The 27,361-nt window shown below is 39.4% G+C and overlaps 1 protein-coding gene across 4 annotated transcripts in view; it reads left to right on the top strand.

Moving 5' to 3' along the window:
• Positions 1–1,473: 1,473 nt before the first annotated feature.
• Positions 1,474–27,361, top strand: part of Hpse2 (heparanase 2 (inactive)) — a 705,780-nt gene continuing 679,892 nt past the window's right edge. For 2 of the 4 annotated variants that reach the window (XM_087578501.1, XM_087578490.1), the window contains exon 1: positions 1,494–1,894. The gene's annotated coding sequence lies outside the window, so the exon portion shown is untranslated. Of the gene's footprint in view, positions 1,895–27,361 lie in introns of all 4 variants that reach the window. The other 2 variants (XM_087578476.1, XM_087578514.1) reach the window with 2 other exon arrangements.

The following is a 27,361-nucleotide window of genomic DNA, read 5'->3' as shown; positions in this document are numbered from 1 at the left end:
CTGCCTGAATTTGTAAGCTAACATGGTGAACCTTAAATGTTTCCTCATCAAGAACAGAATTTTGTTGATATGACAAAGGAATCTACCAGCAACACTTTATAATATCCCAAATTAGTGGCGGATTAGGTAGCTTCAAAGTCCCAAGTCATGGATCTAGCTGCAACTGAGTCATTTCAGGGCTTTCCTCTCCCGCCTACGCCTCATCTCGACTTTCTTCAACTGCCAAATGCTTAGCCAATACTTTGTCTCACTCTGTGTATAAGTTACTCTGTTTATTGCCGTGATAAAACACCACAACCAAGGCAGCTTATAGAGAAACATTTACTTTGGGCTTATGATTCCGTAAGGTTAGAATGGAGTACAGGCATGTCAGTCAGCAGGGGCAGGAAGCTGAAGGCTCACATCTTGAACCACAAGCATAAACTAAAGAGAGGAAATTGGGGAATGGTGCAGAGCTTTGAAACCTAAAAGCCTTCCTACCCCCAAAAGTGTCACCACCCTGGGTACTAGGTAATCAAATACTTGAAACTATAGGGGATATTTCAAATCACATCCTCACCCCCTCTGAAACTTTTTTTCTGTGGAGGAAATCAAGGACGCACGTGCAACCGAGAGGCCACCAAAGGCTCTGAGGTGTACTCTTCCAGATGGACTTCAGGTACCCCTGAGTTGAATTAATTAATTAATTAATTAATTTCTTTTTTCTTTTTTTCGGAGCTGGGGACTGAATCCAGGGCCTTGCGCTTGCTAGGCAAGCGCTCTACCACTGAGCTAAATCCCTAACCCCCCTGAGTTGAATTTCTTGATAGAGGCCACAGTATGATTCTCTCTCTGCTGCTCATTCACATCCACTATGGCTGCCCAGAGTTGCTAAACCGACATTCTGCAGATTAAGTGTATTAAATCATTTTAGTCTACAGTATTTTCAGTCACACAGATACAACCCCGTTGTCATTAGGGCACATCTGAATTATAAATGCCAGTTTAGTTAGCGACTTTCCTAACAAGGCTTTGGATTCTGGCCCTTCCGGGACCCATCCTCACATCTTCAACACTAGGCACTGAGAATACATTTGCTGTATGAACAAAGACTTCTGACTATGGTCTTCTACTCTAGTCAGGAAGTGAATTTGGGGGTCTGGCAGGGAATCTTGTATCTTCCTGTTTGACTCTCTCATGGGGTCTGTGCAAAGCCCTGATTTACCACCAGAGTTCATCCTTATACTAGAAAGGAGGCAGGGCCCCAGCACAGGTTGAATCCGGGGCTGCTTTGCTCCTAGCGTTCCCCTCTGTGGCCCTTCGCTGATGAACCAGTATTTTGGCTGGGGTTCCGGCCAGTCAGTCCCGAGTGTAGAGACATACTGTCCTGGAAATGGCCGAAAGGCAACGCGGGTTCAGCCAGCCGCTGGCGGAACCGCCCCACATCCCGGAAGTTGGTCTTCCGGAACCGCAAGGCAAGTCGGGAGTTTCCTCACAGGTCTTCGTCGTCCGCTGCTCAACGCGGTTCTGGAACCATGTGCTCGGCCTATGCCCTGACCTTCTGTGACTAGAGTCCGCAGGCTTGACAGCCAATGTGGCCGAAGCCCCTGAGGGTAGCAGCCCTTCTACGTGAGGGCTCTATGAGAGGCGGTGTCGTTCTGTGCTGACCGCCATGCTGGACACCGTGTGGCTTTGGCCTCTGAGGAGAAAACCCAAGCGTAATACCGGGAGGAGTGAGAAAATTCCATCTTCAAATAAAGAAGGCTCCTCGGGCACAGAGGGCACCGGCGGTGTCCTTTTCGTCTTCCAGCAGTTGGGAGGGGCCTGAGTCCCCTGAGAGAGGAGACGGAAGGCCTCCAGTGACAGAAGCGCCATCCTTGGGAGGGACAGAGAGCAGCGGGTGGACAGAAGGCGGGTGAGTACCACCCTCTTTGAGGACCCTCAGTTACTGCACCCAGGTGACCTGTTGTGGAACTGAGGATAGATGAAAGAGTAGGACCCAACCTAAGAATCCCGTTACAAACTGGTACTGAAAACTCGCCGTAGAATAGCTAGTCCAAGCTTTTTCCCTAGCTGGAGCCCAGACAGATTAGTTTCTTGCTTGCTCGACTTGACCAGTCCATTCCTCCCACCCATTCTTCCATTCTGGCTCCTCAAATTCTCCTTCCCCTGTTTCTTCTTCACTTCAGGAAATTTGTTCCTTTAAAAATTATATCATGTTCACGTACGTGCTTGTCTCTCTCTGTAGGCGCCACACTATGCCCTAGAGGTCAGAGAACAACCTGAAGGGTTCAGGTTTTTACTTCCACCATGTGGGTCAGCAGGTCATCAGGTCACCAGGGTTTCTTGGCAAAATGCTTTACCTAATCTTGTTGGTCCTAAACCAGGAATTCTTAACATTAGAATTCTGGTGGTCTGTGAGCTACATTGGGCATAAACAGCATATTTAATACTTTATCACTACTTAAAAATATATTGCTGTGTGGCTGCTGTTTGATCTCTTGGATCAAAAGATTCTCCAGCCCAGAAGTCTAGAGTATCTGGGATTACAGTCTACACTGTACTTATTTCTCCACAGATGTCTTGAGGAGTAAATGGCTGTGGGTTGGGGGTGGGGGTCACCTAACTTTCTGATCATACAGCTGACAGAACTCTACTGGTTTCTTTATTTTTCCCCGGTAAGTCTGGATTCTTAGCTTCAAGGCATCCATGGTGGGAAATGTGACGAAGAATGTAGTAGACACTAATTCCGTCCCTTATTCATCTTACCCAAGGCTCTTGATGCCACCAAGAGCTTGTATCCTAAGAGTCAATAGGTTCTAGAATCCATGAACATAATTTAATATATATTTAATGATTTATTGTATAGGTGAATAGTACCTTTATTCTGTTCCGCTGAGAGGCTGTATAATGTGGCCCCTAAGAACACAGATTCTAGATGATCTGTATTTTTTTTTTCTTTTCTTTTTTTCGGAGCTGGGGACCGAACCCAGGGCCTTGCCTAGCAAGCGCTCTACCACTGAGCTAAATCCCCAACCCCGATCTGTATTTTTTATCCCGGTTCTTCTATTATTTATCTGTATGACTTTAAACTAATTAATTTTAGATGCTTCAAATTTTCCATTTTAATTAATCAGTTTTTTTTTTTGGTGCATGTGGTATGTGTGTGTACACATTCGTGTAAAGGCATAGGTGCATGTGGAAGCCAGAGGTTGACATCTATCTAGGTGTCTTCCTGGATTCATCCTCCCCTTATGTTTTTTTAAATTTAATTTTAGCTTTTAAAATTTTCTTTTTAAATTGTGTGTGTGTGTGTGTGTGTGTGTGTGTGTGTGTGTGTGCAGTTAAGCATGTGACTGAAAGTGCTCACTGAGGCCAGAAAAAGAAGTTGGATCTCCTGAAGCTGGAGTTACGGGTGACCCTGATATGGGTGCTTCGAATTGCTGTCTGGTCCTCTGGGAGAGTAGTTCATGCTCTGAACTGCCGAGCCAGCTGGGCATATCTCTAGCCTCCCCACCTTACTTTTAAAAGAAATCTATTTAAATTTTTATTTATTTCTTTTTATGTGTACGAGTATTTTGCCTGCATGTAAGGGCAGCATATGCATGCAGTAGCCACAGAAGTCAGAAGAAGGCAACCAGATCCCGTTATCTGGAGTTACAGCTGACCAGTGAGCTCCAAGGATCTGCCTAGCTCTATCCCTTCTACCTCCTGAAAGGTTGCAGGTCTATGGTGCAGGGACAGGACTTTTTACACTCGTGCTGGGGACCTGAATAAGACCCTCATGCTTGGGCTGGAGAGATGGCTCAGTGGTTAAGAGCACTGACTGCTCTTCCAAAGGTCCTGAGTTCAAATCCCAGTAACCACATGGTGGCTCACGACCATCTGTAATGAGATCGGATGCCCTCTTCTGGTGGGTCTGAAGACAGCTACAGTATATATATATATATATATATATATATATATATATATATATATATATATATATACACACACATATATATATACTAATTATATAGCTAATCAGAGGCCTCATCCTCGGGGAAGACTTAATTCTCTCTGTCTCTGCAGTCTTTGCCATTCTTTGTCTAGGTGTGGGCCCTGTGATTTTCTCCCTTACACTTTAGCATGTCAGCTAGTGTCGCCACTGTTTGGTCGTGGTTAGGCAGCCGTGTTGTGGTACTGTGTGTGGTTAGCTCTCTGGTCATTTCTAGGAGGTGTAATCTGACAGCAGGCTGCCTGGTCCTCTGGCTCTTAAAATCTGTTCTTTTTCTTGGTGTTCCCAGAACCTCCTTAAGTTTCTTTAGTCTGGGCATTTTATTCTAAGCATCAGGAAAATAAACTAATACATTACCTAAAATATCTCTAGGGATAGAATTTCATGTTTTTAAAAAACTCCTGAAGCACTTCTTGGCTTTTTAAATGTGTTACTGAACTACAGTTTCCCCTCGTATTTACAGTGTGTTAGAGTTCATGCTCTTTCTGCTTGTGCTGTTGGTGAAGTGTAATAAATATTGGTGATATATGTGATATGTATAGTTTTAAAAATGAGAAGCTTTTGGAGTGGGGCTTATCATAATGGCAAAGCATGTGCTTAATTTCTTGAGGGACATACGCAAACACTTTCTCTTCATCAGAGTAAGGGTCAAACCAGGGCAGTCTAAGGCTGAAGTCTGCTAATTTCATTAATTCCCCATTGTGAATCTTGAAAACTGTTGATTTATATATTTTTTCTTTGTTAGGGAGCAGGTTAAGACAAAGTCTCCTGTAGCTTAGGCTGGTCTGCTGTAGCTTTGTCTGGTCTCATGTAGTTCATAATGGCCTCATATACCTGAAAATGGCATCGAGCTCCTAATTTTCCAGCCTGCACTTCCCATAGCATGATGCCTGGCTTAATGTGAAATTGTATTGGATGTACTTTTTAAAAAATGGAGTTCTCTTATCAGATACTGCTGTTGTATTTCACTGAGATAACGATTCTGAAGTAAGGTATATTCTTGCCCTAGTGGTTTTGCCAGGAGATAAAGCTTGATGAGGAAGCCTGACTGTTTTGGATTTATGTGCTAATTAGTCTTGTCCATTAGTGTTGGACCAGTACCAGCATTTTCCTGCAGATTTGTAAAAGCTTTTTGCCCAGTGCACTTGTGCTCATTTCTGTCTTTATCTGTTGGACCTGCCTTGCACATGTTTTCTTCTTATTGCTCCTAGTTGGTTATCGTCTGGCATTGTTTATTGATCAAAACCTAATGTTCTGGTTTTGTGATTTTTAGTAATTTTTCTGCGGCCAGATACTGTTTAAGTTTTTAAAAGTCACACCTTTCCATTGTCTATATTTTCTTTAAAAATTGGCAGTTGTAAAAAAAAAAAGTCTTTTTCACTTGAACACGACTCTTAGTTCACTTCACTCTTCATTTTTGTACAAAGTTCAAATAGTTTTATTCATTTCTCTAAGATTTATTTTAGGAGTGGGCACACAATCTCAATTTTTTTTGGGAGGTGGTGGCGCTGGGGATTAACTTCTTTGCACCATGTTCTCAGCTTCAGTTTCAGAATAAGGTTTAAAATGTATTTTAACCCATAAAACATCCAAATTTCTCTTTATAGGGAAAACATGAAGCACTTTAAAAATGTACCACTGTGCATACTCATCTTTTGAGATACAGTCAGAATGGCGAAGTAGTTAGAGTATAGAAGTCTTACTGTCTCGGTGAAGGCTCGCCTTACTGCTCTGAGAGTGTTTTCAGCTCTGACTTTGAACATTTGGCATGCGATTCACATTCACATATGAGATCATTCTGCATTACAGAGGTGCCTTGCTCTCCTTTCAGCTACTTCCTCCATCTATTACTGTTTCAGTTTTTCGTTTGCTTCATCTTTAGATTTAATGACAGTTCTTAAATACATACTGAGTATGTGCATGGTAGTGGTGGGGTGTGGGTCGCAGCCTCCCAGATCAGATTACTGTGAATTAGGAGCTCTGATTTTTGAGCCATCCTCTGTGAGCTCAATTTCATATTATTGTAACATTGACCTTGTAAACTCTTTTACCCTTTATTCCTACTTAAAATTAATTCTTTCACAATATTCTCTCTGGGAACAGAATACTCATAAGCAAGCGGGCTTCTTTAGGGCTCATCTAGCTCTAATTACTTTTTTTTTTTTGGTTCTTTTTTTTGGAGCTGGGGACCGAACCCAGGGCCTTGTGCTTCCTAGGTAAGCGCTCTACCACTGAGCTAAATCCCCAGCCCCACTTTTGTTTCTTTTAATAATTACTTTTAGCCTTTTCACATATAACAGACCAAAACCTCATTTTGAAGGATTGCTAAAAATAAGCATTCTCGGGATTGATTAATTTCTTTTCAAAAAGTGACTTGTTTAATTTAAATTTATTTTACTTTATGTTTTGAGGTAGGGTGTCTCTCTTATGTAGTATTGGCAGTCCTGAAACTTGCTCTGCAGACCAGACTGCCCTTGAACTCAGAGAGATACACTTGCTTCCGCTGGGATCACAGGTGTGCACAAACACGCCCAGTCTTGTTCTATTTTTAAACTATTTGTACTTGTATACTTGTGCGTGTCTATGCTGGGATATGTGCACATGCTTACTGGTACCATTGGAGGACAGACGGGGCATCATGTCACCTGATCTGGGGTTACAGGTAAGGTGTCTGATGTGAGGGCTGGGGACCAAACTTGGATCCTCTGCAGCAGCCGTGTGCACAACAATACGTAACTGGTGAGCCATTTCTTCAGCCCCTCAAGGACTCCGTTTTCCTAGTTAGGAGTTAGAAATCATCAGGTCTGTTGATCTAGGATCTTAAGAAGACTTTAGGACATCAGGTCATTTGCCTCATATTTCAACAATAATCCCCTTGCCCAGGGCTACAGAATTAGACGAGATCTTTGACATTGTTTAGGATAAGCTCTTTCTTTTAACATTAATGCCACATTAGTTATCTGTCTTATTGTTGTGACAAAACAGCTGAGTAGTGCAGTTGAAGGAAGGAAGGAAGGAAGGAAGGGAGGGAGGGAGGGAGGAAGGAAGAAAGGAAGAAAGGAAGAAAGGAAGAAAGGAAGGAAGAAAGGAAGGAAGGAAGGAAGGAAGAAAGGAAGGAAGGAAGGAAGAAAGGAAGGAAGGAAGGAAGGAAGAAAGGAAGGAAGGAAGGAAGAAAGGAAGAAAGGAAGAAAGGAAGGAAGGAAGGAAGGAAGAAAGGAAGGAAGGAAGGAAGAAAGGAAGAAAGGAAGAAAGGAAGGAAGGAAGGAAGGAAGGAAGGGTTCCTTTTGGCTTTCATTTTTGTACAGTCCATTACGGCGGGAAAGTTGTGGGGAGCTTGAGGCAGCTCGTTCCTTTGCATATGCAGTTAGGAAGTAGTAGAGGGCAGTGGGATACTTGGAACTCAGCAGTTTCTCCCTTTCACACATCTAGGGGCCAGCCCTAGGAATGCTGCTGCCCGCATTTAGAGTGGGTCTTCCCACTTCAGTGAACCTAATCTAGAAAACCTTCACAGACATATATCCAGAATGTGTTTACATGGTGATTCGAAATCCCCTGGAGTTGACAATGCTATTAACCATAAGGTTCACCAGGGCGAAGGAAGAGTGGTTAGTCTTCACGTAACTCGTCCGTCAGAGCCTTGTGTATGTGGATCACATGCTCTGCCACTGCCACGCCCTCAGTGCCAGGACTTGTTGATTATGGCGGAAGACTCTTGCATTGTATGTGCCTAATTTGTCTCTTTCAGCTGTCCTCACCTTTTGGCTATTGTGAACAGTTAGGTAGTAGTCTGTTTGAATCTGGTTTTGATTATTTTGAATATAAAAAGTGGAACTGTTGATCATATGGTTTATGTTTAACTTTGAAGAACTTACAAACTGTTTTCCATATCAGCATTTCTTATTTCCATAAACAGTGTATGAAGATTATAATTTTCTATCTCTGCCAATATTTGATTTCTGTTTCATTGTTGTTATTATATAATACTAATGGGTGTGAAGTGGTGTCTCGGTGTAGCCTTGATATTTGTGTTTTGTAATGAATAATTTGAGCATTCTTTCACATGCTTATTTGGATCTTATTTATTTTTGGAGCAATGTCTAAAGTCTATCCTCCATTTTTAGAAATTTCGTAGAGTTGTAAGAGTTCCTTCAATATTCTAGACAATAAACTCTCATTAGATGTCTGATTTTCAAAGATGTTTGGCCACTCTTTAGGTTGTCCTCTCTCTCTCTTGGCAGTATAAAAATGTTTTTAATTTTAAATAAATACATCTTACTCATTTTTTTTGCTTGTGTATTTAGGGTCATAATCAAGGAAGTACTGCCAAGTCTAAGGCTGTAAGAGTTTCTCATAAGGTAAAGCCTGGGCCTGAGCATACGACCTCAGATTTTGAAAACTTCAGCCACTGAGCTTCACCTTAATATTAGCTTCATCTTTTCACACACAGACAGCATTTTCCAAGCACTACTTGTTGAAAAAACTTTCCTCATTGACTGGTTTTGGCACCCTTGTCAAAAATCTATTGATCATTTTACGGTTTGTCCTCCATGGGCTTATGTGTGCCATGGGCTTGTCTCTGAGTGCTTGGTCCTCAGGTGGTGGCACTATTTTAGGAGGTTCTAGGCACTTTGGAAAGTGTGTGTCATCCTTCAACTGCTCATGAAAGGTGTGGGAGTAAAAGCTGAGGCAGTCATTAGCTGAGTGAGGTTTGGGAATGCACATGAATTTCAGTGTCTACTTTGTTCCCTCTCTATACAACCGAGGCCATTTGAACTACAGGGCCTTTAATATATCTTCCTCACTCCTACGGCTTTGGTTCAATAAGGCCTATACCCTTCCTTGTGGAAAACCTTTTTTATGTTAAATATTTGAAACTTGGAAAGGATTTTGAAGAACTTCTATTCCAGAAAGGTGAAGAGACTTTTCCAAAGTCATGTTAGTTAATATCAAAGCCACTCAAGAATGTAACTCTTCCAGACCTGTCAGCCTTTGTACACAGCCACACTCAGCCTAGTTTTGTGTTGCTAGAAGCAGTGCGTACAGGATATGCTGAGAGGCCTGTGGATTTCTTCTGACATCATCTTTAAAATATGTGCTTGTGTGAGTTTTCATATACAGAGTATGGGATTTTTTAAGAAAGTCACGTCTGTTTTATTTACTCTGTGTAGTCCCTGACAGCAACATGCAAATATAGAACTTATTTAGTCTGTCTCCCCTGGTGATTTGCCAGTTTCTGAGTGGGGAGGAATACATTTTAAGTTTCCCATGGGTTTTGTTTGTCATAGTTTGATTTCCCATAATGAAAGAGTCCTGGGTTAGCCCCATATGTGGCAAAGCTGGAGATTATTAAATGCTTCTGTCTTACATATATTGGGCATTCACGTTTCCTTATGGAGCACCTCTGCGCATTAAATTTGAACTTGCCAAAACCTACCATTTAAGAATTGGGTTCTTGGCTAGTCTGATAAACCAGAATACTCAACAGAAAATTGTAGACTTTTTCTTACAGTCTAAAATTAGATCCTGGATCTTATTTACAAATTAGAAATCTTCCTTAGTTAAAGATAGTGCCATAGGCAAATAACAAAGGCTTCAATTTTTACTGAGAATCTAAACTCTCTCACTTCTCCTCCTTCTGTGCTAATATAATCTCTATCAGAATGTTCTTGATCTCAAAATTCAGAATCATCCAGTCTTCCTGAATATAATTTTCTTGTAGCATTTTTCTGAGATAGCTTATTAATGTATTAATGTCCTGTTACTTTCCATGATATCAATTAAGAATAATGCAACTTTTTAGGAAAAGAGCCATTTTCTTACTCTTTCCTATTTGGCTCTGTTATCAATTAAAAAGTTAATTAATTGTTTAAGTTTGATGTTCCAAATATTTATTTTTTTCAGGTGTCCAGTAAATACCCAGGAAATTCATATGAGTTCAGTTAGTAGGAGAAAAGCATAGTTTTGTGACTTGCAAGTTCACACTTACTCAGTTAGCTGTGGTAACTTGAAGTCTAGCAGATTTTTGTTTTGTTTTGCTTTGTTTTGTTTTTAAGACAGGCTTTCTCTGTGTAGTCCTGGAAGTCCTAGAACTCACTCTGTAGACCAGGCTGGCCCCAAACCCAGAGATCCACCTGCCTTTGCTTCCCAAGTGCCTAGTATATATATAAGCAGAGATTAAACAGGTATTTTTTTTTAAAAAGGGAACATATGCCTAGAACACAGCCACTTTTAAACATTTCATAATTACCCTTTTTATTTCCATTGCAGAAGGCCTTCTGGTATGACTGCTTGGTAGTAACCAAACCTTTCTTTTATTGAACATTTGCTATTCTTATGACTACTTTTATACACTATATTTAATCTAAAAAATATACAAAGTGGCTATTTTGACACTAACCTTTGCTGATGGACCAACAGAAGGTTAGAAAGTCTATGTAATTTGTTCAAGGTCACATAGTTACCATAGCAGAGTTGTGCTTACTTACTTTATTTTTTCTGTTGGTGCTATCAAGCCTCAGGCTTTACACATACAGGCAAGTACCCTCTCTGCTACTCCCAGGCTAGGAACTTGGTTTTAACTTCTTTTGTTGACTTCTAAGGCCAGTAATTCCAAGTCATCATGTTTTCTTTTTAATAGACAGAACTCAGTTTTATTTATTGGCTTCCTGTTTAGCTAGGAAGTGGTCATGAGGTAGAGGTAGGAATTGTTCTGAACTGCATAATCACAAGTGACTTACTTAGCTACAATTTGTCTTTTCCTATTTTTTGCTTTTTTGTTTTCTGTATTCTTGTCTAGATAGCAGATGTGATAGATCATTGTCCTTTTAAAGTGATGTGACTGGACCCGCATTGGTGGGATCTGAAGGTTTATAAGAATCATAATATCCCAGGCACATCAGTGGACACATCGAATCCGAATCTGCATTTTAATGAGATTCAAAAATTATTTGTGTGAGTATTAAAGTTTTGAGAAGCCTTGGTTCTCTTATGGTCATGAGGTTAGGGACTGAAGACAAATCTACAAAGTATATTTGTAGGTATGCCTTACTTTATGTAAGGTGTACTTACGGTACAGATCGAATAAAATTTTATAAATTGAGTAATATTAAACATATCAAAATAAAAGAGGACAATGTTTTTTTGTGGACCTCTATTTTCCAGTTATTGGATTGGGGCTTTTATTTGCATTTTTTCACCTAGTCCCATGGATCATTGTTCTCATGGCCATTTTGCTAGTGAAAAAACTGGAGATTGGAGTCGAAGTGATTTGTGTATTGTCAGAAGCATATGGCAGAGCTGGGACTTGAATTTAAACCTATCTTAGAGTATGCATTTTTAAGCTTTCAAAGAAATCTTGCCATGTAGTTTTTTGTATGACACCTCTCCTTTTTTAATAAAATGCCTTGTGATTTTTCCCCTTAAAGATAAGGTCTGGCTGTGTGGCCCAAATTAGCCTTGTATCCTCCTGCTTTTGCTCCCTAAGTTCAAGGGTGTCACCATTCCTGGCAGTTCTTTACAGTTCTTTCAGAGATAGGATTTGACTCTGTAGCCCAGGCAGCCTTCAAACGTGCATTCCTGTTGCTCTTGCCTCTCCAATGGTTGAATTTTAGGTGTGAGCCTTCCTACTTAGCATAGAAGTTTACGACACACTAAAAACATGTGATAGACAAAGAACCTAATGTCAAGTTACCTATCAAGTATGAAGCGATTACTGGCATCAACAGCATAATTTCTGCTTTAAGTCTTTTATAGAACTTTTATAAAGTTAGAGCAACAATACTAAGAATAAAATGGGTAGTTTTGGAAGTTCTTAACTACCCTCTTTGACATTATGATTTAAATTTCATTTCTTAGAATTGCTAAGTGTGTTATAAATTTCTAAAAATTTAAAAGTGTGTTTTTTGTTTTTATATTTACTGTATTTGGTCATACAAGTAATAGGTGGTTTTAATAGAACATTAAAAACACAAAAAATATGAAGAATGACGTTATAATAGCTTATAAACCCTGGAAATATTTATGCTTTTTGATTTTCTGACACCTTTATGAATATTCATTGTCAAAATAATGTCAAAAAAGGAGTCATATGCTTATAATTTATTAAGTTTGAGGTTTGTATATAATTTTATTTTGAAATGATATAAACATAGACTAGATTGTAGTCATTAGTAGACACTTGGATGTTTTCATGTCCTCTCTGAGGCATCTGTGAGTTTGTATTTTATTCTACAGCATGAGTGCTCTTTACACTATTGAGACAATGACTAAGATACACAAACACAACGTTTCAGGTGCTTTATAACAGGAAAGAAGGCAGGGATGAATGGAGGTAAGCCCCAGAGAAGAGCCAAGGCTCTCCAGCGATTCCCTTCTTCTCACTCTGCCCGTGACTGACTTCAGAGAAAGCCATTTCATCTGTGTTAAAGAGCAGCAATTGCTAGATTTCCCCCTAAGTTGAGTCCTAAATTTCAATTCTTTTTTTAAATCATTGTTTTGAGTTCTGCAATCTAAAGCAAAATAGAACAAAATACTTCAGGTGTTTTTCTGATTTTCTTGACATCTAGGAGATTATTCAAGATTCATATTATTTTCTCTTTTTCAGGTAGGTGATATGTGTGTGTGTAGTATTTGTGTATGATTTTTTTGTCTCTGCCAGTGCATGTAGATGTGTATACGTGTGGGAGGCCTGGAGTTGATGTCTGGACTCTTCCTCGGTCAGTCCTCACCTTGTCAGGGACTTTCAGCTGAATCCTGCTCCTCCCTATGCTAGTCTAGTTCCCCGTATGCTAGTCTAGTTCCCTGCTTCCTTTGGGGCTCCTCTGCTTCTACCTGTGAGTGCTGTGATCGGAGGTGGATTACCGAGCCCACCTGGCATTTGCATGAGCTCAGGGCACCTAAACTCTGACCCTCATCTTCCCTGCTTATACGCGTTTAACCAGTGAGTTCATCTCCCACATATATTTTGGGGGTGGAGTGGGAGAGGAGGAAGGCGGAGTGGCCAGTGATGGGGATTAAGTTCAGGGCTTTCTGAATTCTAGGCAAATATTTTGCTACTGAGCTACATCGATATCCTCTGACATTTTTTGTGTATTTTAAATGTACATTATTTTACGAGGCAGTAAATATATGTAACTAAACTAACATGGGTATATGTGATTTGTTAGAATATGATATAAGCTTTGGAACTACTCATATCTGATAATTCTTCCAGCTATTGATGGCTCATTATTTTATAGCTTCTTTTCCAGCTAAGCAGTCTTATGAACATTTTTACCTGGTCTTGTTTGATGTAATTTCTCTGCCCAGAAGGTCTCTCATTGTTCTTGATGTGGACTGTCAGAGTAGGAGATGATTTTGTGAGAATAAGCTCTGTTGTTTTGCTGTCTGGACATACTACAATTTATTTAATTGTCCTCTTATTCATGTGTTTAGATTCTCTCCAACTGACAAATAATGCTTGGTATTTGCACACGAATACTTAATGTATCATTCTCTTTCTGTAGAGTGAAAATTGGTAAAAAATGAATAGTTAGTGCCTATGATATGTATTGATAATTTATCTTCTACAGGTATTATATCAATTTATAGGACTGCTATAAATAGATGAGAGCTGGGTGGTAGTGGCACATGCCTTTAATCCCAGCACTCAGGATGTAGAGGCAGGAGAATATCTCTAAGCTTGAGGCTAGTTTGGTCTACTGAGTGAGTTCCAGGACAGCCAGAGCTACACAGAGAAACCCTGTCTGGAAAAAAATTAAAGAAAAAAAAAGAGATAAATGAGAAATTCATGTTATTATATTCTTGGCTAAAATTAGCTATATTACTGGGTATTAATATCTTATTTTACCCTTTTATAATTAAATGGCCAAAAATGAAGTTTGTAATTGCTTTATTTTTGCTCTTTTTGATTCTTGATATTGTGATTTGTGCACTAATTTGTTTTTCACTGAAGATTGTCTATCTTACATGTCACAAATATGCCCTTTTCCTGTGGCCTCGCTTCCTGTGGTTTCACTTGCTTGTGATTAATTAACCAAGTCTGGAAATACTAAGCAGAAAATTCCAGTGTTGACTTCATGTTTTAAATTGCATGCTGTTCTGAGTAGCAAAGTGAATTAATTCTACTGGTGTTTCATGCAGGGCACAAATCATACCTTGTCCAGCATGTCTGTGCTGCAGTGTGCTACCTGCCTGTCCGTCACTTAACTGAGATCTGAGTTGCCAGATTGAGTGTGGTGTGACAGTACTGTGTTGGGTAACCTTTCTTAATAATGGTCCCAAAGTGCAAGTGTGTTGACACAATTTAGACAAGTCCTGAGATGTTTCCTGTAAGTGAATTAATGCCTTGACTTAATCAAGAAAGAAAATCATAGGGTGATGTTGGTATGGTAAGAATCAATCTTCTGCACATAAAATTATGAAGGAGTAAAAGAGAAACGTACTCAAATTTTGCTTTTGAATCCCAGACTTCAAAAGTTACTGCTGCAGTGTATGTAAGTGCTTAGTGAGATTCCAAATCTGTATGTACACACATAAAGGAAAGGGTGTTTATAGAGCTTGGTGTTGCCAATGGTTTTAGGTGTCCATTGACAGGTCTTGGATGTTTTCCCTGCAGATAAGTGACGGGGGTAAGTGGTGAGAGACCAAATCTTTTGGGTTCAGACTCCATCTTAGGGAACCTGACCTACAGTTGAACTCAAGTAAGCTATCAGGTCACTACCTAGTACCAGTTTCCGGCTACCCCCCAACCTGCATCTAGCACCAGTTTCCAAGTTATTCTCCAACAAATCTGCACCTCCAGGTTACAAGCTCATCCCATTTACTTCACTTCCTAATAACCACCAATCAAGAGGAAAACAGAAGTTAAGTTTATGTTTGGCTCCCAGCACCAGCATGTTAAAGGCCATAATGGCCTCCCAATCAGATATGGCTAGATACCCCTTTCTTGCCTCTATAAATGCTTGCTTAAAACTAGGCTCAGAGCTCTACCTTCCTGCAGTGTCTGGGTTGGTGGGGAGCCCAAGCTGGAGTTTGAATAAAGAGTTCCTAATGATTGCATAGGAATCAGCTCCTAGGTGGTCTGTGGAATTCAGGTATGTTTCCTGGCACAACAATGGCTACTCGATTGTTCTGAACACTGTTTATTCAGTATCTGCTAAGTACCTTCTTTCTTGATCTAGTTTTTTGGGTCAAAAATAAATGTTGAAGTATTAAGTAGTAGGGCATTTTATTCTCTATCGGAAAGAAAGAGAACCTTAATGTTGATGAAGTTGATTTAGTATAATACTAGTATCAAAATGCAGATCAGTCGACTGCAGAAATATAATTTTACTGGTCTAAAGTAGGATTTATTTTTTAAAAATAAAGATCTTAGCAGAATTTCTTCTGTCATATTTCTTAATTGATTCAAATTGCTCTGTATCTCTTGAGTGTTATGTGTATGGAGATGTACATTTGGGCTTTATAATATCATTAAAATATACGTAGATAAGTTGTCTTTATCTCTATCTCTGGTAGGTAGATTTATATTATGTATACATTATGTGAATGAGGATAAATCAATTTCCAAGCATTTTGTTTTAAATATTTCTCATGTAATTAGATAAAACCCCACAAGATGGCAGTCATTACCCATTTCTCCCTGTCCTGTTGCAGACTTCACCAGGTAATTTAAAGACTGACTGGATTATATAGGAGCATAGTTGAATATTTATATTCTAACTAGGAAGTAGAGATGCAAATGTTTGTAGCCAGATGTTTCTACTTCATTTTATGATTAAAATTATTTCCAAGTATTATAGGAGAATAATATTTTAATACTTTAATATTCTCTCTGGTACCCAGGTCACTTCCTGGTGTTTAATTCGGTTTATTAACCTGATTCCAAAGAACTAAATAATACCTCTGTGGCTTGAAGAGTGAATTTGCCTCTAAGTATTTGTGTCATTGTCACTGTTTTAAGAACTTTTTAAGAAAGTAGAACTCAATATTGTTTCTTATCTGTTATTACTAAGAGTGGCCTTTTGTCAGCTATGGGAGTTTCAAAACTCTAAGCAAAAATTTAAAGAAATACCATTGATTTTAAAAAATTTCTGGAATGCATAAAAGACCACTACAAATATAAGTTGGATGAGGCTGTCATGTCTGAGGGACCAACAGCAACAGCAACAACAACCATGACCACAACACATAACATGATAGGGATCAGTGTGTTGTGAAATCTTTGGACTGGAAGGAAAGGTTCTTAAAATAACATTTTGTCTACAAAAAAATACTACACAAGTACTGAATCATGAAACAGTTATGCTTTCCTATGGGGGGTCTGTACCCTAACAAAACAATCATATTTAGCAATACATGGAATAGTTCTTGACTGTAGTACAGAGAATGTTTACTGCATTGAAGACAGTGTAGTTACTAAATGAGCTATTATGAATGCTCAATGTTTCAATGAACACTGTTACACTTTTTTTTTGTCAGAAATAATACTGAGGTTTGGAGAGACTGGATTCTAGATTTAGCCAAGTCACTTACACGACCTTTCCCTCTCTGGCCTTACAAGAGTCTCAGATGAAGGATTGAATTGAATTGTTTCTTAGGTCTTTTCCATCTTTGATATTAAATGATTTTTTTTCATGAGAAAGTGTATTAGAAAAGTGTGCTCTTGTGGAATTTTGTCATAGTTTCGAAAGTTATACATGTGAGATAATTAAATCTGTGTGGAGAAGTATGTTTCCACTTGCTTACTTGTTTATTCTGTGGAAGTGTGTGTGTGTGTGTGTGTGTGTGTGTGTGTGTGTGTGTGTTTTGGGGTGGGTACAGCAAGAGTTTCTTTTCAGATAGCTGTAGTAATGTCTTGTTCAGAGAATTTGGTTATCTGCATTTAACCTCTTTGTTTTTTTTTCTTTTAAAAAATAATTAGCATCGCAAACTCTGCTCCCCCTCCTGGTCCCTCTGTCACAGAATCCCCTATTTCCCCTTCTCCTCTCAGAGGGTAGGGACCACCCTGGGTATCTCCCACTCTGGTATACAAGTCTCAGCCTGATTAGGTGCATCCTCTCACTGAGGCCAGACAAGGCACCCACAAAGACTGAGCTGCGTGTGTGTATGCTCGCTCCAGCCCGTTTATAGTTCTTTTGTTGGTGGCTCAGACTCCTAGGGGTTGAGGTTTGTTGACTCTTTTGGTCTTCCTGTGGGGTTCCCATCTACTTCAGGGCCTTTGATCCTTCCCCCATCTCTTCCATAAGTGTCCTGGACCTCATCTCCATTTAATGTTTGGCTGTAGTATCTGCATCTGTTTTAGTCTGCTGCTGGGTGGAGCTTCTCAAAGGACAGTTATGCTAGGCTCCTGTCTGCAAGCATAACAGAGTATCATTAGTAACGTCAGGGATTGGTGCTTGTTCACGGGATGTGTTTTGAGTTGGGCCGGTTATTGTTTAGCCTTTCCTTTGGTCTCTGCCCCATCCCTGCATTTCTTTTAGACAGGGTAAGCTTTGGGTTGAAAGTCTTGTGGGTGGGTTAGTGTCCTTATCTCTCTCCTGGGGATCCTGACTGGCTACAGGAAGTGGCATATTCAGGTTCTATGTCCTCACTGTTAGACATCTTGGTTAAGGCATTGACTCCTGGGAGCCTCCCCTATCCCAGGTCTCTGGGACTTCCTAGAGATCTGTTTCCTGCCCCCTACCCCTCAGCTGCAGATTTCCATTCATTCTCCTAGCCCTCTGGGCCTCTCTCCTGTCTCTCCCTGCACATGATCCTGCCTCCCATTCCTTCCCCCCGCCTCTTCCACCCATTTGCCTCTGCCTCCTATTATTTTGTTTCCCCTTCTAAGTATAATTCAAGCATCCTTGCTTGGGTCTTTCTTCTTGTATAACTTCTTTGGGTCTGTGGAGTGTATCATGGGTATTCTGTACTTTATGGCTAATATCCAGTTATCAGTGAGTATATACTATGCGTGTCCTTTTGGGTCTGGGTGATCTCACTCAGCATGATATTTTCTAGTTTCACTCATTTGCCTGTAAAGTCCATGGTGTCCTTGCTTTTAATAGCTAAATAGTATTCCATCGTGTAAATGTACCACATTTTCTGTATCCATTCTTTGGTTGAGGGACATCTAGGTTGTTTCCAGTTTCTGGCTATTAAGAATAAAGCTGTTATGAATGTGATGGAGCATGTATCCTTGGGTATGGTGAAACATCTTTTGGGTATACGTCAGGAGCCATCTAGGATAGGCTTAGGCTAGCTGGTGGCCTTCCTGGAGGTGGCTCACCACTTTTTTATGGTCTGCAATGGGTGAGCTCTGAGGCATGGTCCCAAAGAGACGTCATCCTAAGGATTGCTTCTTATCACTGATATGCCTTTCCTGTCATTATTAAATTAATATAATAATCCCTGGACATCAGCCTACCCTATTGATCAGATTTCCTACAGATCAACGTAAAGATGAACTTTTGTGAATTAATGCTGTTTAGATGAATTAATGATTTTATAGAATTCTTGATTTGATGCAAATAATTTTAGGAAGAAAGTTTTTAGAGATGGTTTTAGTTACTTTGCTAGAGAGATATAATAAAGTTAGAATTAAGAATAGAATGTTCCCATTCCTCATAATAGTAAGGCTGCATAATAAATACAGTGAGCTTTCATAATCTCACTAGAAAGAGAAATAGACTTGGGACAAATTTGTGTTCAAGGAAAAAGATTTAGGTCCAAGGTAAGTTACATATGTGCAATATGATAAGGCAAGGCCATGTAAAAAACTGTTCCTTTGAACTTATAATGAGCTTACAGAATAAAACACAGCTTTGAACTTAATATCAACATCCTTCTGTAACTCCCATTTTATGCAACATTTTATCTTTGTGATAATTTTCTAAGAACTTTTGTTTAAGAAGGTATAAAAAGACCAAAGAAAAGAAGTAAGATTGATGGCTTTGGGGGGCTCTATCCCATCCATCCATCCATCCATCCATCCATCCATCCATCCATCCAAATGTGTATTTCTGTTGTTTATATGTATGTGTATAAAGGTGTATGTGTATGCATATAAGCATACATGAACATTGGTGGACCCAGAAATAAACCCACACACCTGTGGACACTTGATTTTTGACAGATGGCTGGGCCTTGTCAGTGTGTGTTTGAATGTCTGTCCAAAAACCATAAAAAGCTAAAAATAATCAATAAAAGGTGACATAGCCATTTTCCACTTCATGTGGCGTGTGTGTACTTTCTGTATGAGTGACTTCCTCTTTCTTTTCTGGTTTACAAAGAGGTAACCAGTCAAGTCAATAAGGGGCTCCTGACTGCTTGGTCAGAGAAGGGAGCTCTACAATAAAGTCTTTACCTAATGCAACCCCTTTGCCCTCTGTAAGTGACAAGTGTCAATAGGTCCAGAACCTGCAGTGTCTGACTTCAGAGTAACTTATAGTCAAGATAGGTATGTTATTATAGAAAGCAACCTTAATCTCTCACAAGACCATGTCTTGCCATAAACACTCTTTCCTCTCAGCTACCTTCAAAAGAGAACCAGAGCTCTGGACCTGGCCTCCAGAGGTGCTATAGCTGGGTCTTCAGATAGAACTGTTTACAGTTTTCTAAGAAACCACCAGAGGAATCACCATCCCTGACTTCAAGCTATACTATAGAGCAATAGTGATTAAAAACTTCATGGTATTGGTACAGAAACAGAAAGGTTGATCAATGGAATAGAATCATAGACCCAGAAATAAACCCACACACCTGTGGACACTTGATTTTTGACAAAGAAGCCAAAGCCATGCAATGGGAAAAAAGATAGCATCTTCACCAAATGGTGCTGAACTAAGTGTATGTCTGCATGTAGAAGAATGCAAACAAATCCATATTTATCACACTGTACAAAACTCAAGTCCAAGTAGATCAAGGGCATAAACATAAAATCTGACACACTAAGCCTAATAGAAGAGAAAGTGAGAAATAGCCTTTAATGCATTGGTATAGGAGACAACTTCCTGAACAGAATGCCCTAAGTGGTCCAGGCCTTAAGATTAACAACTGGTAAATGGGACCTCATGAAACAGAAAAGCTTCTTTCTGTAAGGCAAAGGACACTGTCAACAGGACAAAATGGAAGTCTACAGACTGGGAAAAGATCTTCACTAACCCTACAATGGACAGAGGCTAATAGCCAAAATATATAAAGAACTCAAGAAGTTAAACTCCAACAAACCAAATAACAGAATTAAAAAATAGGATACAGAACTAAACAGAGAATTCTGAACAGAGGAATCTCTAATGGCAGAGAAACACTTGAATAAATGCTCAACATCCTTAGTCATCAGGGAAATGCAAATCAAAATGACCCTGAGGTTCCACCTCACACCAGTCAGAATGGTTAACATAAAAAACTCAAGGAACAGCATGTGCTGTCAAGGATGTGGAAAAAGGGACAGTCCTCCACTGCTGGTGGGATTGTAAACCTGTCTAACCACTCTGCCCACTCTGCATTAACCTCGTAAGCAGTGATCTCACCATGAGACTGGAAGCATCTCGCTTGCCCTGCCCTTATTAAAGAGTTCTTTCCTGCCGGGCATTTCTGATACAGGAGTTGAAAACCTTTTCTCAGTTCCATTTCCACTGACTGACGACAATTACAGCTTAGGGCCTGCAAGCTTGGTGTTACATTTCCTCTTTCTCTAAACATCTTACTTTAATGGGCATTTGCTAGTTTTCATTTATACAAATGGTGCCGGTTATATGACCTGAAAATCTGTTTGCTTTTATCTTCTAGGAGGGTTTGGTTGAGGTTGTGTCTTAGATCACGTCTGTAATAGCAGAAATAGTATATAATGTCCCTGGCCAGAGCAGCCTGGCTTTCTTTCTTTCTTTCCCCACTGAGCATAATAGTCACTCTTCTCTTGTATTGTTCATTATTGTTTTTAGTGGGTTCTGTTAGTAGCTCATTTATGCATCTCCCCTCCATCTGTCCATCCATCATTTGTCCATCTGCCCATTCGATATATACTTTGGTTAAATTTCTACATGAAACAACTTTGGTAGATATACGTATCCTTTGATTTTTTGGTAATGAACCCTATACCTACACTGTGTACCCCAACCCCACTCTGTGTGTGTGTGTGTGTGTGTGTGTTAAGCCTTTTGTTATAGAGTGTTTCCATAAGATCTCAATAGAGTTGTTTAAGCTAAGATTCAGTAATTAACAATGTTTTGAGAATGCTTTTTAATTTGTCTTCCTTTTTATTTCTTTTCCTAGACTATTTTAATGTAGCCCCAATATGTAATTTTACTTGTGAATATTTCAGAATGCATTTCCTAAGTTATGAATTTGAAACAAATATGAGTCCCAAAAGCTCAAGTCTTGCGGAATTCTTTATAACTCAGTTCTTGCTTACAGGAAGCTTCCGTGATGGGAAGACGATAAGAGATGAAGAAGAGGTTGGGGGACTCTATCAGTGAAGGCCAGATTGTTAAAAGAATTTCCATCCATTCACTATCGAGAACATGTAGTCAGATAATCTGAACTTTGATTCTACACTGTCATTATGTTATGCCCAATTTCACTCACAAGGAAATTTTCTTCTTGGGCTTTGCAACATTGGGCTGAGCCTTAAGGATTTTCATTATGTATCTAAAAGTAAGGAGTTTTTAATAATTAAATCACATAAAACACCTACCAAACCTACTTGTCATTTAGTCTAGGCTATTTCAGGGAATAGAATTAGGAGGTCTATTTTTATTAAGTTATATTTAATTTCTGTATTTTTTTTGTTTTTGAAATTTTATTTTTGAGAATTTTGTATGTGTATAGACTGAAATATGATATCTACAGCAATTTCCATTTCGCTCTTCCGACACCTCCTATGTCTCTCCAACATAGCCACCTCTCAAATTCATGTCCTTTTTGTGTTTGTTTGCTATTTTTGATAACCTATTAAGTCCATTAGTGATGCCCATAAGTTTATGGGTGTGGGTGTGGGGCAATCCTTGATCAAGGACAACCCTTCCATTGGTTACATGCCCTCCCTCCCAAAGTGATTCTTTCTCTTCCAGCCAGTATCACCTGCCAGGAGCTCTAGAGCAATGTGTAGAACCTGGAGAGCAACTTACCCATCTATGCTGGTGTCTTAATTTGGGGTACTATTGCTATGAGAAGCACCATGTCCAAGCACCATGGCTGGTCAGGAAAGGGTTTATTTGACTTAGAATTCTGCATCTGTAGTCCATCATTGAAAGAAGTCAAGGCAGGAACCTGGAGACAGGAACCTATGCAGAGGCCATGGAGAGGTGCTACTTACTGGCCTGCTTATAGATCACAGGACCATCAGCCCAGGATGGCACCACCCACAATGGGTTAGGTCCTCCCACATCAATCATTAAGAAAATGTCTTACAGGCTTGCCTACAATCTTATATTATGGAAGCAATTTCCTTATTGAGGTTCCCTCCTCTTAGATGACTTTAGTGTGTGTCAAGTTGACATTAAACTACTCAGCATGGCTGAAAATTTTGGCTAGCTTGCTCTGTGCAGGTAACCATAGCTTCTTTGAGTTAATGAGTGTGATAGTCCCATCATATCTAGAAGATGCTAAACAGCGTCCTCTGACTCACATTCTTTCCATTTGCTCTCCTGAGGTGCTGAGGCTTCCTCAGCCTTGTGCTGGTGGTGCACTCAAGAAGTCCTATTTAAGGCTGAGAAGTGAGTCTTTTATTTTTTACCACGTTGACAAGTTATACAACTCTCTAGACTGTTGCTTCCAGAACCTTCTTTGACAAAGGTCGAGAGTCTCTCAAGCCTATGTCTAGAATATTTACAAGGCAAATTGACAGCATGATCATTTATCAAAAACTGGTAGGTTATTCACTAGGGTATATGACCTTCCCAGCCATGGAATTCTGACCAAAGTTATAGCCCCTGGCATGAAACTTGCTTTTCTGGAGCAGGTCTCAAATATAATCAGAATGATGTTAGTTATCCCACAACGACCATGTGACTATGGCACCAGTGGGTGTAGCTTACCTGGCAGGTTGGTATTGTAGCATGCAGAGTCTAGCGATGGATGACACCATTGATGTCCCCTGTCCTCCAGCAGCCTGAAGTTCACCTTCTGGTACTATGACAGTCACATAGAAGGCAAGAAACTTCCTGGTCAGTTTGAGATTATTTTTCTGTCTTACTGCCAAAGTGTGTAGTGTCTTCAGCAATAGGGTCTTTAAAATGTAATATCGTTTCTGATTATTTTATGTATGTTTTGCCTGCATATATGTTTGTGCACCATGTATGCGCTTGATGCCTACAGAGGTCAGAAAGGGGTGTTCGATTCCCTGGAACTGGAGCTATAGACCATGAGCTGCCATGTGGGTTCTGGGAATCAAGCCCAGGGCCTCTGGAAGAGTAGCAAGTGCTCTTAATAGGAAAGGCATCTCTCCAGCCCAGCAGCGGGGTCTTACTAAGCTGTAGTTACTCTGGGTAACCAAGGGTGATGACAATAGGCTGGGTTGTTTTGGAGTCCTCTGGAGCCTCCTTGACCAGGAACTCTAGGGAGGTGTCACATGCCTAAGCTCCACTTTGCATTTCACCATCTTCTGGGAGTGACATTGTCTGCCCAACTAATTTCATCTGACCTTTAAAAAGTTGTATTGGTAATTAGTTTAATAGCTAGTTTCATACACATAGGCGCTTTCATATATGCTAAGTTTGGGTTTCTCTTCATTCAGACTCAGTCTCATAGTTTTGTTTGATTTTTCATATTGTATGTTGTTCTAATTATAGATGCCTTTATCTATACTGAAAACCAGTTCTCTCAAATCTGCATATTATAGACTAAAATAAAATAGACTGTCACATAAAAATTTATTTGATGTATTAATCCATACTATACATGTAACATATACATTATTATTAAGAAAACAATGCCAAAATTATCACTAACATAGGGATGAGTGGAGATGTACAGTAATATTCTGATATAAAATCACTTGAAGTATTTTTTTCATGTATGGTTAAGTTTTACCTAGACACATGTTTAGTTTTCCTGGTTTTATTTTCAATTTTAAGAGATGTTTTAAAAACTTTTTTTCATATTTAAGTAAAAGTTTGTATCAAAAAGGTCAAATCAGTAGAGTAGGATTACTAAAGAGGCAAGTTTCCCTAGGTATAGAGCAGTCCACGTGTGATTTAGCTTAGCCCCCCTCCCTTCCTTTCCCTTCCTTCCCTCCCTTCCCTTCTTCTCTATCAGCATCTGATTTAAAGTACTGTTTTTTTACTCTAGTAAATCAATCAGCAAACTTACTATGATTTTTTTTTCATCCTTGGCTTAGCTTTTGTTTGTGGTATTGGATGTACTTTGTTAGAGACTATAACCATTGCCTCCTGTGTTCTAGTCCCTGTAACCATTGTTTAGTCTTAGTTCTCTAAGTAAACGTGCAGCTAATGATTCCAGTCAGTTCTTAAATAGAAATCTCCTCAGTCATTTGTGTTCCACGGAGTTTGTTTTCTAACAGATTTCTCTGCAAGGACTCCTGGGAGTATTCTTTGAGTTATTACATCCCCTAACAGTTTTTCGCTGGCCTTTATGCTTGGAAATCATCATTTTGGCTTCATATAAAATTCCTGGTTTACATTTTCAGCCCTTGGGTATCTCCAGCCTGTTGTTTTATTATTGTCCAGAATAAAATATTGGTGTTGAAAACTGATGATAAATTTGATTTTCACCCTTGTAAGTAACTTGGTCTTTTTGCCTGTGCAAATATTATTTTCTTAAAAATATTTATTTTTATTAGTTTTGGTGTGTGTGTGTGTGTGTGTGTGTGTGTGTGTGTGTGTGTGTGTATGTGTGTACACTTCAGAGGTGAAAGGTGTCATATGTTACTGGAGCTGATCTTACAGTGCTGTTATCTGCTTGATATGGTGATGGGCTCTGAACTCGCGTTCTTTCTAAGAGCAGCGCACCTTACAGAGTGCGTCTTACATTGTAGCTGCTGATCCTTTCTTCTGGCGCTTGGCTTTTTTTATACAGTATTTTGCCAGAGTGTATGTATATATACATATGTGTGTGTGTGTGTGGTGTGAATGTATATGTGTGTGTATGTGTGTGTGTGACTGTGATACAATATGTCCTTTTAACATATAACTTATTTTTGCTGAAGAATTTTAATTAATTATTTTTAATATCTATTTTGTCCCACTATGTTGGTTTTCTTTTTTAGGAACTATCATACTCGTGTTAGATCTTTCTTAAACCTGTTTTGATTTGTATTTTTTTTAAAAAAGTTCTTTTTAATTTTATTTTTGATTTTATTTTAAAACTATATTATCTTTTGAAAAATCAGTTTTTTAGACTACTTAAACTGTTTATTAAACCTGTTCTTTGACAATTTTATATATTTGTAAATTCTTTCTGCTACAGCCCCTACCTTTTTTGTTTTTCCTGTCATTCCTACCCATTTCCGTATGCCTACAATTCCCTCTTTCTTAATAATTTCCTTAACAGTTTTACTGGTTTTAGATTTCATATTTTAAATTACAAAGTATCAGCAAATATAAATGAAAATTTTATAAGTTTATTATTTTAGAAATTATGATTATGTTATTTTCCCTTCCCTGCTCCAACCTCTCCCACACACGGTTGCTTATCTCACATTCAACCCTGTTTACTTAATGTTCCCCTCCATCCATCCAAATATATATATATACATGTATATATATATATATTTGTATATATATATCCCCATCCATCCAAGTATCCAAATGCATAAATATGACCTGTCCAGCTCTTGTTCAATGTCTCTCTTACTTGTATATATATGATTTCAGGGCTGACCACAATTCCCTTTGAAGCATTCAGGATTTTTTGTTGTTGTTATTGTTGTTGTTTTGCAGCTCGTTGAAGTTTAACCAGGATCATATGTGTGACCATGACATTTAAACAGTTAATTGGAGCTTGGTTGGTTTCCAGATGGTGCACAACTGAAGACATGACTGCCTTTTTTTCAAAGTCCATCAGTAGCTGGTAGCTTACAGGGAGGAGCAGGTCCCGCAGGCCCCTCCCTGACCACCTGTTGATAGGCCCTTCCCTCTATAGACTTGCTGAACAGAGCCACACTGTTTTGAAGTCATGACAGTATTGCCTGTGCTTATCCAGAAGACAGCATTCACTCTGTCTTCTGAGATTTCTTTCCTCCCCTCTTCCGTGGTGTTTCCTAAACTTTAGGTAGGGCGGTATAAATATTTGTCATATTTAGGGCTGATAACTCAAACAACCACCTATTTTCAGCTCCTTCACCATCTTTTGTCTCTGCATCCGCCATTTAGTGTAAAGAGAAATTTTTTTGATTGAAGGACAGTATCCTTTATGTTTATTCACGTAAGGGTTTTGTTGAGAAGAAAAATAAGTTAATTTTCTATGGAGATTGAAAGATGAAACCACTGAAGTGTGGTCATATTGCTAAGTTACACAAGTTACAAAAAGATACTTCTATAGTTTGGTTGTGACTTGGGTATGTATGTACACCAATGTGTACACCGTGTGTTTGTAGCGTGGTCCCCAGTGTGCTGCTCATAGATGGGGACAAGATTTTAACAAACACTCACTGTGGGAGCTTGTTACTGGTCCTCCCAGGGCTTTGGACCCTGCCATGTGTTCTTCTCACACATAATTCCACTTGATGGCATCTACTGTGAGGGGACAGCATGGTTGTACTCACAAGGGTCCCGTGCTATTTGGACTTGCAGGCAGCAACACTGTGAAACAGATTATTTTTGTATATATGTGTTTTTATCCACTGGAACATGGGACCCCTAACATTGGGAATATCCTCAAACAAACAAACAAACAAACAAACAAACAAACAAACAGATCCAAAAGAATGATTCTCCCACATCACAACCCTCAACTTCCAGTAAGGGATGGAACCTTCCCACCTTCCCATCCATGCCAAAATTTGGCTTAATTTTTATTATAATTTTTATTCTTGAGAATTTCACACGTGTATATAATCAAACAGGAGCATGTCTATTCCTGTGATTCCCTTCCAAATTCCCTGAAGTCCCCTAACAAGGCTCCTTCCGAAATTCACGTCATCCTTTTTGTTTTTCATAGCCAACTAAGCCCAACTAGAGTTGCCCATGTATGCACAGGTGTGATGGCTTGAACCAGAACAGCCTTTATATGGTTGAATATTTGAATGCTTGGCCCATAGTTGGTGGAACTGTTTTGGGCATTAGGAAGTGTGGCTTTGGAGGAAGTGTGTCACTGGGATAGGCTTTGAGGTTTCAAAAGCCAATGCCAGGCCCTCAAAAGCCAATATCAGGCTCAGTCTCTGACTTTCTCTTGCTGTCTCTGGGTAAGACATACATTCTTAGCTGCTGCTCCAGCACTATACTTTCC

This window comes from Rattus norvegicus, chromosome 1, assembly GCF_021556685.1.
Source record: "Rattus norvegicus strain SHRSP/BbbUtx chromosome 1, alternate assembly SHRSP_T2T, whole genome shotgun sequence".
Lineage (NCBI taxonomy): Eukaryota > Metazoa > Chordata > Mammalia > Rodentia > Muridae > Rattus > Rattus norvegicus.
Note: the sequence above shows the minus strand (reverse complement) of the source record. Positions and strands in the feature narration are given on the sequence as shown.